The sequence below is a fragment of the Arachis ipaensis genome, chromosome B07 (genome assembly GCF_000816755.2).
Source record: "Arachis ipaensis cultivar K30076 chromosome B07, Araip1.1, whole genome shotgun sequence".
NCBI lineage: Eukaryota > Viridiplantae > Streptophyta > Magnoliopsida > Fabales > Fabaceae > Arachis > Arachis ipaensis.
The window spans coordinates 33,655,438-33,666,789 of NC_029791.2; positions in this window are offsets into that span (position 1 = coordinate 33,655,438).

Consider the following 11,352-nt stretch of genomic DNA (forward strand, 5'->3'; position numbering starts at 1 on the left):
ATTAAAAGATAAATTATCTTTTGTCAAACATTATATATTATCTTTTTTTAATTGTCTAATATTATTAAATTAATATTCAGTTGCATTTTAATATTTTATTATTAATTATGTTAATAATTGAACGTTTTATTTTAATTTTTTAACAAAGACAAGATATTATTTTATTTCATAAAATGAGTTTGGTCCACACTTCGACAACAACAATCACAACAAAATGAGATCTCCCAACACAAGTGAGCAGTACTCAAAGAAATCAAAGCTAAAAAAAGCAATAAAAATATGCAAGAGTAAAGAAGAAAAACAGTCACAAAGAAAGAAATGCACGGTATGTGAATTTTAAAGTTAATCTTTTTGTTTGAGTTAGAATTTTTTCAGGTATTGAACATTTGTCCTCAAAGAATTGAAGATTTCGAGCAACCTAAATTCCCTAAAGTGTGTATGAGAATTGGGTAAGAAGATTTTTGTTTTATTGTCTTGATTTAATGAAATTGAAGCTTGAACTAAGCCATTTTCATGGCGGTTGATCATGTTGGTTGGCAGGAACAAGGTGTTGTCTGAGTTTTGTCTATATTACTGCTGATTCTGGACATGTGAAGAAACAGTAGAATGCCGATTCAGGATGTTGGTGACATTATTGGCAAATTGGTGGAATATTGGTCACATTACAATAAATATGGACTTTAGCAACGTCGAATTTTGCAACACCGTAAAACTGTTCTTTAAGATAGTTTTAAACAACGATTTTTTGTAGTGTTACTGTTGAATTCAATTTTTCATTATTTTATAGCAACAAATTAAAACCGTTCTCTTTGACTATTTTAAAGAACGGTTTTATAACCATAACTATGATTTGCTTTCAAGCAACGATTTTTTATTGTTGTTTAAATAATTGTACAAAAAAAACGCATAAAAATCGTTGCAAAAATACTACACTTTAAAACCGTTCTATTAGATAGTTTTAGACAACAGTTTTTACAGTGTTGCTGATGAAGTTCAATTTTTCATTACATAGCAACAAAATAAAACCGTTCTCTTTGACTATTTTAAAGAATGGTTTTATAACCATTACAACAATTGTTTATCAAACAATAATTTTCTAATATTATTTAAATAATTATACAAATTAAAAGATACATATAAAAATAATTATAAATAATCATACAAATTTAAACAATTTATTCTATAAAGAAAATCTAAATATAAATAAATTGTGATTTTATCTTGTTAAGTTTAAATTTTGTAATTTTAGAAATTATTTTGTTAGAAATAATTAAATAGACTCAGAGATAGTTTTATTTTGAATCAATTAATATTTTTAAGTAATCTTATTATAATAGAATATTTTATATAATTTTAGTAATTGAAAAATAAGAAAGAATTGTACAATTTAATTTAAGTAACTTTTATTATGAAAAAGTTATGACTTATTATTAATTTGAACTCTTTTTTTTATAAACTAATCTATTAAGAATAATTAAATTAATTTTATTAATATTTGGAGTTAAGTTAATTAATATTCTTGTGTATTTTTTATTAATTGGTTATTTCATATAATTTGAAATTAAAGTTCTGGAGATGAAAAATGATGAAAAGTTATATTATTTAATTTGAAAAATTAATATTTTTAGGTTTAAAATTGTATTTTATAAAATGTGATTAATACATTTATTTTATAATTTAAATTAAAAATAATTATTTTAGCTCATTGATATATCGATGAATAAAATTTTATGCATTTTAAAAGTAATCTTTACAATATTAAATTTGAATTCTAAATTATTATTTTATCTCAAATATTTTGTAAAATTATTGTATTATTCGTATATATTTTGCCATAATTCTAGAATTACCAAATAAAACTCTAATTTCACAAAATTTCTAAATTTGTTACCCTACATCCCTAAACACAAGTACAAAAAAGGAAACAGAAGGAAAGGGGAAAAGAAAGAAAAGGAAAAAAGAGAAGGGGGAATCGGGGAAGAAGGGAAGGAAAGGGAGAACAACGTGCCGTCGCTGCGCCCTGCCCGTCTGTCGCCGCCGTTCTGTGGAGCCGCCGCCATTGTCACGCAAACCGAAGGGTGTGGAGACGGAGAAGAATGCGCGCGAGAGAGGAGAAGTAGCCACCATCATCAAGGACTCCATTACCACCGCTGAAGGTCCTGACCGTCGAGCACGTCGTCGCCATCGCACCTCCCATCACTGCCACCACTGAGGAGCTCGAAGAGAGAGAAAGGGTTCACGTAGAGAGAGAAACACGATGAGGGAGGAGGAGGTTGCCTCTGTTGCTGCCAAGCCGTCGCTGGCAGGGTTGGGTTTGCCGTCGCTGTTGAGCTGTGTGCCGCCGTTGTTGTCTGGATCACCACTCTATTTCTGCTGCAACTCGCCACTGCCCTGGTGAGCTTTTCCCTGCGAGTTACTTTGCTGTCACCTAATATTGATTTTAATGTTGATTTGGTATAATGTTGTTCTGATGTTGATTTGGTAACTGGTTATTTGGAAATGCTGTTGTGATTTTATTTTAGTTTTAAGATTGATTTAGTATGTAACTGGTTTTCTGGTAATGCTGCTCTGATTTTGTTTTGATTCCAATTGCCCTCATACTCAATTTCACCAAACTGGACATACACTTACCTTGAAGCAGCTTGGTCTTATCATTGGCAAAGGTCAGTTATTCATTATTATTAGTAGCTTGACATTGTGGTTTAGTTCTTTTACTTTCATATTCATTGCATAGGACAATAATTTGTCCATTTTTTTTTCCTTTGAATCTACCGCTGCTTGTGCAATCTAATGATGAGAATTTTTTTTAATGGTCGAGTATATGGCTAAATTCTTGCATAGGACAATAATTGGTTTTCATGTTGTGTTTGTAATTAAAATAGCCTAATTTAAATAAGTTTGTATCCTTGAAAGGCCAGCGTGGAAGGAAGCTTGTGCTACTTTTCAAAAGCTCCTTTCAGGTACAAGTTGCAACATCAATTTGTTCTTTTCTTTTACATGTAGGACAAGGTGATTTGTGTGATAAAATATTGAAGGAATCCGAGTAGGAAAGAAAGAAAGAAATAAAAATAAAAGGAAAAGAATAAAATAGAGAAAAAAAAGTCATTTTTTAGTTGAGCAAACAAACATTCTAATGCATTAAACGCTACACTAGCTTCTACTTCCATTAACACTTTCACTGATTTTGTTGGATGAAAATTTTCTTCTTTGTTTCCATATTCTAATGCCTTAAACGCTACACTTTCACTCCCTTTCAACCCAAAACTGCACTTCTCCATCACTTGCTTTGCCTCTTCTTCCGGTACCACAATTTTTCCTTCTTCTCATTGTGCTCTTCATTTTGTTTAATTTAGCATCTTTTTATTTTTTATTTTTCTTTCAGTTCATTTATTTTTTGAAGTGGTAATCTAGTTATTTTATCTGTGTGATAAAAAGGTGACGTTGCTGGTTCCTAATAGCGTTCAATTTTAACAAATTTGTTACTTTAGATAGTGGTACAAATTGTTATAGGGTTCTAGGAGAGGGTAATTCAGGTATTTTTGAGTCTTTGAGATGAATCAATTAATGGAGATTGTTGAAGTTGTTTGATTGAAGGCATGGAGAAAGAGGGGGAAAAAGTTCTGATTAACATTCATTTGTATGTTTTACAGAAATGAATAATATTGTTCAAATTTAGGAGATTGTTATAAGCATTTCTTTCTCTTGATTACTCTTTTATTTTCTTGATTATACTCATTTAAGCAAGAGAAATTCATGATTTTTGTGGTAATTTTGTCTTCAGATCCTCTACTGGTGAAGGCTGCCAGAAGAGAACCTGTTAGTCGGCCACCGGCATGGATGATTTTGTCTTCATGATATATTTGAGCATTGTTTGTGTATTGACATTTGACAAATCTATTTATGGTATCAAATTATCTTCAAATCTTACATTTTGTTTGTGATTTTTTAGTTGGCATTGATGCTTATATTTGCAAGTTACTCCGAAACTGCAGGGTTAAGTCGATTGTGAGGAGCATAGCTATATACTTATTAACAAATACTTTAACAAATAAAACTATATAATACTACGAATTTTCTCTTAGCTTATTATGCTATACTAGTTCAGTTCGTTGTTACTGTGAGAAGCATAGCTATATACTTATTATAGCTTATTGTGCTATACTAATTAGTTTAGTGAGATTATATTATTATTAGTTATTATTGATGGATAACGTGAATTAACCTCAATTTTTTTTGGGACACTAACTCACCTGGTGTGGAACTTCTTAGTTTATGCAAAGAATTCAGGGTTGAAGTGGAAGCTATAGGCTATGTTTGACATAAAAATCTTGTGCGGTTGCTTGGATATTGCATAGAAGGAGTACACAGGTAAAACTTTTTCTGAACAAGTTGCTTGGAAATTATTACAAGTTCCTGTTCCTAATTGATGCTTCAACTTCATGATTTATATGATTCAGACAAGTTGGTACATAACTTTGTGTTTATCTTTTTAATGTTTAGTATCTAGGTTTTCTAATCTGCTAAAAATATTTATACAGATAAAGATCATATTTAAGATTCTTTCTAGTTCTTTATGTGGAGCAGTTGCCATTGAAGCCACGAAAGTCCACTCAAGCTGAGTTATCAAACTAATTTTGTTGAAGAAAAATGAAGAAATTGCCACCCTTAGGCTATAGTATTATGGTATTTTGAAAAATGACGATGATATGAGTAAAAGTAGTTATGACCTAGATTAGTATTATGTTATTTTGCAATGATGATATAATGTGATTGTGGATCTTACAACAATTTTTATAAGTCAAATTTGATGGTAAATGTTCAATTAGTTTTCTTTAGTAATTTGATTCAAATAGTTTAGGTTATTTATTAACACTAAATTAAAAAAAAGTTAGAACTAATTTCATTCATGAGAAAATTTTTTAAATTACAAAAAACCATTGTCAAAAGTCACAAGAGGCAATTATGTTAAAATCAGTGTCAAAGACAGCTATAAAAGGGAAATGGTATTAAAACCGTTGCCAAAAATAACACTAATAGCAACGCTTTAAAACCATTGGCTTTGTGAATAATAAAACTATAACAGTTTAAAACTGTTGCCTATCCAGTTATTGTTTTAAACCGTTACGTCATGAAAGAGAACGGTTTTAAACCGTTGCCTATCCAGCAACGGTTTTAAACCGTTCTTTAAAAATTGTTGTCAAAATCGTTGTCTATACTAGTAACTTTGGCAATGGTTTTTTGTTACTGTTGTCTTAGGTAAAAAAAAACTGTTGCCTTTGAGCATTGGAAACGGCCACATATACCACAGGTCAAAAACCGTTGCCAAAGCGTTGCCTAAAATTTTGGGAACGGTTTTTCAATCTATGGTAACCGTTTTTGACCATTGTGAAAACCCTTATTTGTTGTAGTGTCATTCTGGAGTGAAGTCTCTCCATCAAAGATAAGCCATTGTGACTTAACTTCTATAGAAATACTTTAAATTTTGGAATGCATTTGAGTTTTCAAATTGTGTCCCAGAATTTTCTGTCTCTGAATTTTGAATCTAGTTGCTGTTCATGAATGTGATAGAAGTAGAATGCAACACATAACCTGAAGCTGCTGAATATAAACCATTTTTCTCCTTGCTCTAAATTAATTTGTCCTCTGTTTGTGATCTAGTGGTCTGGCAAATTATTCTCGCCACCTCCAGAGGATAATTGCTTTGGATTAGGTTTTGATCCCAGCTTCCATCTTCCTTTAATAGTTGTCTAACCTAGATGAAAGTAGGATTTGTGTTCTTGGTTGGAGGAAAATTAAAGGGAGGGTTATCACCAAACCAAGAATCTTCCATGATTTTGATAGTTTCACCTCTTCCTATTTTCCATTTAATACCCTTCTCAAGCACCTTACAACCTTCTAGGAGACTCCTCCATGTCCATGATGGGTTGGAACCAATCTCCGCCTTTCATAAAGGTTGAATACTTGAAGTATATACTTTGATAGACCTTGAAAAGCAAGGAGGGTTCCTTAGTGCTCAGCTTCCACCCTTGTTTCGTCAACATAGTCAAATTGAAGGCCTTGAGGTCTATAAATCTTAGTCCTCCCATTGCTTTCGGTCTACTCATGACATCCCAAATAATCCATTACAACTTGTTCTCATTATTGCGCTATCCTCACCAAAATTGCATCATCATCTTGTGTAGTTCATCAATTAAAGAGTCCGGTAACTTGAAGCAGCTTAGCGTATACATGGGAATGGCTGAAGCGACAACCTTCAATAGAACCTCCCGCCCACTGGTGGATAGTAAAGAGCGCTTCCAATGCTGCAATTTCTTCATTACTTTTTCTTTAATGTAGTTAAAAGTTTGTGTCATTGATCTATTAATTACTACTGGCATTCCAAGATACTTATTTTGGGATCCGACATGTCTGATGCCTAGAATATCTCTCAGCTGGTCTCATAGTAATAGAGAGAAATTATTGCTAAAAAATACTGAGAACTTGTCTAAGTTTACCTGCTGTCCACTAATAGCACCATAGGTCTCCAATACTTGCAATATGGATTCGCAACACTGGTAATTAGCCTTGCTGAATAAGATTGCATCATCAGCAAATAGTAGATGACTGGTTGAAGGGCATCTAGCATTCAGTCTCAGACCTTGAAACATAGTATTCTGTTCTCCTTGGTGGAGCAGATGGGTTAAACCTTCTACACAGATGAGGAAGAGGTAGGGTGAGAGGGGATCTCCTTGTTGAAGTCTTCTGCTAGATCTAACAAAATTTGTTGGTTGGCCTTCTACCAAAACAGAATATGAAACCGAAGTTACATACTCCTTAATCCAGCTAATCTACTTTCTACCAAATCCCAGTTTTTCCATCATGAACTATAGGTAGCTCCATTCTACTCTATCATATACTTTACTCATATCCAGCTTGACTGCCATTTCACAGCTCCCAACTTTTTGGTTCTTCAAAAAATGCATGCATTCATGTGCAATTAAGATATTGTCGCTAATGAGCCTTCCTCGTATGAATGCACTCTGATTCTCACTGATTATTCTTGTCATTAGTGGATGCATTCTATGGACTATGATCTTAGAAATTATATTGTAGAAGGTAGTGCTTAAAGAGATTGGTCGAATCTGTTGCATTGAAGAAGCGTTATTTACTTTTGGAATTAAGCAAATTTAAGTGTAGTTAAACCCTCGTAGCATTCGTTCTCCTGAAAAGAAATTTTTTACTGCTTCTTTGACATCTGGACCAATTATACCCCAGAAAAATTGAAAATTTTTTTCAGAAAATCCATCATCACTTGGGGCTGCTTTAGGGGATATTGAGAAAATCGCTCTTTTAATTTCTTGGTCAATGATAGGTCGCTATAAATTCCTGTTCATATTGGCCAAGACATTGGATTCTAAATTTTTCATAAGTCAGAATTGATAGGATTACCTCTTCGGAAGAGGTCTTGATAGCATTTTTGAGCTTGTTCACCAATTTCATGTTTTTTTGTAAAGCCATCTTCCTTTTCTATCTTCCAACCGCCAAAGTTTGTTATGTCTATTTCTCATTTGAAATTTAGTATGGAAGAAACAAGTGTTTTGATCTTCCCAATGAAGCCAATAAGCCCGTGATTTCTCTCTCCAATATCGTTCTTCCAACTCTAGAGCTTGGGATAATTCTTCCTCTAGTTATAGGATCTCTTCCTTGCCACCTTCATTTATATTTTGTTTCTTTTCGGCTAGCCACTTAGATAACTCTTCTACCAATTTTCTTGTATTAGACACATTTGATTTTTGTCCTTCTACCATGAGGTATCTACAGAGCTTGAGTTTCTGAAAAAGAATGAACATTTTAGAGCCAGTTATTGTTTCCTTCCATACCTCATCTACAATTGTGGTGATTTTAGGATTAGTGCACCATCATTCCTGGAAGCGAAACCTTTTCTTCTTTTTCTCTTCCTCTGTTTCAGTAGAGAGCAAAATCGGTCTATGATCAGATCCAACATCTTCCATGTGTGTGAGTGTGAGGATAGCTTAAGAGAAATTCTGTTTCATAGTTACTAAGAATAAGAATCTATCAAGTCTTTCTCTAATTGCTCGATCTCCATCATTACAGTTCCACCAAGTATATTTATTTCCAACATAACCCAAGTCAATTAGTTTTGCCGAGTTAATGAAGGAATTAAATTGAGTGATTGAATTTGGTTATTTGTCCCTTCCCCCTTCCTTTTCATGACTCACAGTAATAATATTAAATCTTCAATTACCATATAGTTGTCCTCTGTAGTGGCAATAAGTTGTAGGAGCTCATCAAATGGTTGTTGCTTATTGATTCTAAACTGTGTAAATGAATGGCAAACACATTCAAACTTGCTATGCTGGATACTTCTTCAATAGTAAAATAAGGACAAAGCTATTTTAATAGTTAATTTGACTCCTTTTAAATACCACATCCCAAACCTCCTGCAGTACTACTCGGAGCCACACAATAACCATATTGGTATCTATAACTTCTTTTTTGTTCAACAAATGAAGTGATATTTTTTTATTTCACAGAGAAATACCACTCCAGGGGAATAGGATTTTTTAATCCTTTTATTATTGTGAATTTTCAGGAGTTTCTCCAAATCCCGACAATTTCACATTAGCCCGAGTGTCATTTTTGGGTTGTCACCCTCGACCTCTTCAGATGCATTTACTTCATTCAAACACATCTTCTTAGAATCTTCCATACCAGCACCATCAAACAGCCCCCTTTTATCTCCTATTACCTTTCCATGATTTTTTTTTCTTTTTGGCCATGTTTTTTCATTTTTTTGTCTCCCACTTCTTTTTTCACCCCATTTCCTCCTGAACCTTAACGGAATGTATGTGGCATTAAATTAGAAGTGTTGCATAGTAGTGAATGAAGCTCATTCTTCTCCAGATTAAGGGTGTTAAGGTCCCTAACTTTGGATTCAAATGAAGGTCCATTAATAGTAATAGCCACAATATCATTATCATCAAGTTCCTTCAAAGCTGATTCCCCTGTGTCCCCCATGTGATCTCTATTTGTAGCAGCCAGTCCCTCTCCTTTTATGGTATCGGTTGCGAGTGATTTGAGTTGCTAACAACTAATGTCTCCTTAAAATTCTCCTCTCTCATGCTGAGTTTAGAAAATCCATGAAGAAGATTAACTGGCGTGAATTTTCTGGGATCTTTATGCTTCTTGTTGAAATTACTTGTTCCTTCATTCTTCTTTTCTCTATTTCTCCAACCGAATTGGTCAACCTTGAAATTTTCTGTAATTCAGTTTTCTCCTTGTTTCCCTTCTACAATATCCTCCAATAAGAATTTACACGTTCTGTCCTCGTGTCCGAGATGACCACAGTACCTGCAATAATTCCTGATTCTTTCATAATGAAAATACACTTCAATTTTTTTTCCTTCGGGCCTGTTAGACTTATTTTTTCGAGTAGCATTCTTGTGGCATCTATATAAATTCTTGCTTTCACAATTTTGCTTTCCCTTCCACAGATACTGAAAAAGTCCATTGGCAAAATTTTTCCTAACCTGGCCCTTATTTTGTGTCCAAGTTCTAGGATTTTACAGTGTTCAGAGAACCCCCAGAATTAAACCCAAATAGAAATTCGAGAATAATCTTCTACTTCTATCTCCATTCCTTCTCTCCATCTCCGAAGGTGAATGCTATAATTTTTGAACAACCATATCGATCCCCTCTCAATTCTGATCACATCAGTTTCTTTATCAAAGAAGAATTGGTATATGTTATCCCCATAGTCATAACTCTAAAATCTTTCGGTCTCCCCCATATAGCTGCCAATGTTGCCTCTATTGTACCTATTGTAAATGTTGAGTTTGACATTAGTCTTTCTATTAGGCTTTTCTCACAAATTTTCACTCCTACCTTAATGTCTTCTTTATTGAAGGGCAGATCATCAAATTCTTCATCATCATGTCTATCTCTACCCCTCCTAATTTTTCCTGGCTCTGCCATTTGGATTGGAAGGAACACTTCTACTGTAACACATACTTTAGAACACACAAATTTAATAAAATTGACAATATCACTTTTTTAGGAGAAATTCTAGCAGAACACAAATTCTAGTGGTACGCATTTAATTGTTAATACCTTATTAACATTGAACATTTACCTATTATATTAGAAAATTCAGCGAAAATATGTTACATTTTACTATTACAATTGTATGTTAATTATAAATCTCTCTGCTTACATTAAAGTATTAAACTAGTAGAACCAATTAAATGATATGTAAATTACAATTGTATGTTATTGTATGTTACAATTTACTATTACAATTGTATGTTAAGTATAAATCTCTATGACAATAAAATTATTTCAAATTGTACTTTTAAACAACAATAATTGACTTGATGAGTAAAATAGATAATAAAAAAGGCAATCGGGTGGTTAATGTTTTGGGTTGATCTAAACACATTATTAGAGTTCTTTTAAGTTTACGACTGTTTTACTTCTTTTTTCTACTAATTTCACTAGTATCTAATTTTGTATATAAAAAGGAAAGATGCATTAGAGTCGTCTCGTATCTTAAAATCAAGACCTAAATTAAATTTATATTGATAATTATTAGTAATAATATAGTTATGGGTAATATTGTAAATACACAAAAAATCATCTTTTTTTTCTTGTTTTCTTGCTTGTTGTGAATAGAAAATTTTTTTGGTGGAACCCACAAAAAAATTTTCCTTTCTTTCTATTTTTTTAGGATCCAAACAAAGAAAAATAACATTTTCCATTCACTTTCCTTCCATCCTTTTTCTTTCCCCTTATTTTCTCTTAATCCAAACATAGTGTAAGGGTTAATTTAAAAATTGAGTTAAACAGCTTCAATTCTTTTTATAACAAGAACTTCCCTCTCCCCACCATGAAGAAAATTTCAACTTAGGGTCCCACTCCACAATACCTCCAAAGTTCGGCTTAGCTCACAAATTCAAACGAGTTGGTACTCCTCTTTTCCCTTTTGTTCTTTTGTGCTCTTTCTTTTTCCATCCAACAAATACAAAAATTGTCCACTCTTAGCTAATAGAGTGATATCTTAAATTAGTATTTATATTAGAAAAATTTTAGTTGAACATTTTAATTTTTAATAATTTTAAATTTTTAAATAAGTCTTCAATTTCTTATTTTGTTAGACAAATTTGTTACATTATGTCAATTTTTTTTGTTAAAAGAAAATAATGAGACTTATTTATTTGGAGAGACTGACTTGAGAATTTAAAAAAAATCATATTTTTAATAAATAATAATGTGGATTGATTTGGTTAAATTTGTTAACCTCTATAGAAAAATCTGAAAGCAAAATTAATTTATCCTAAAAAATAAAAAATTATT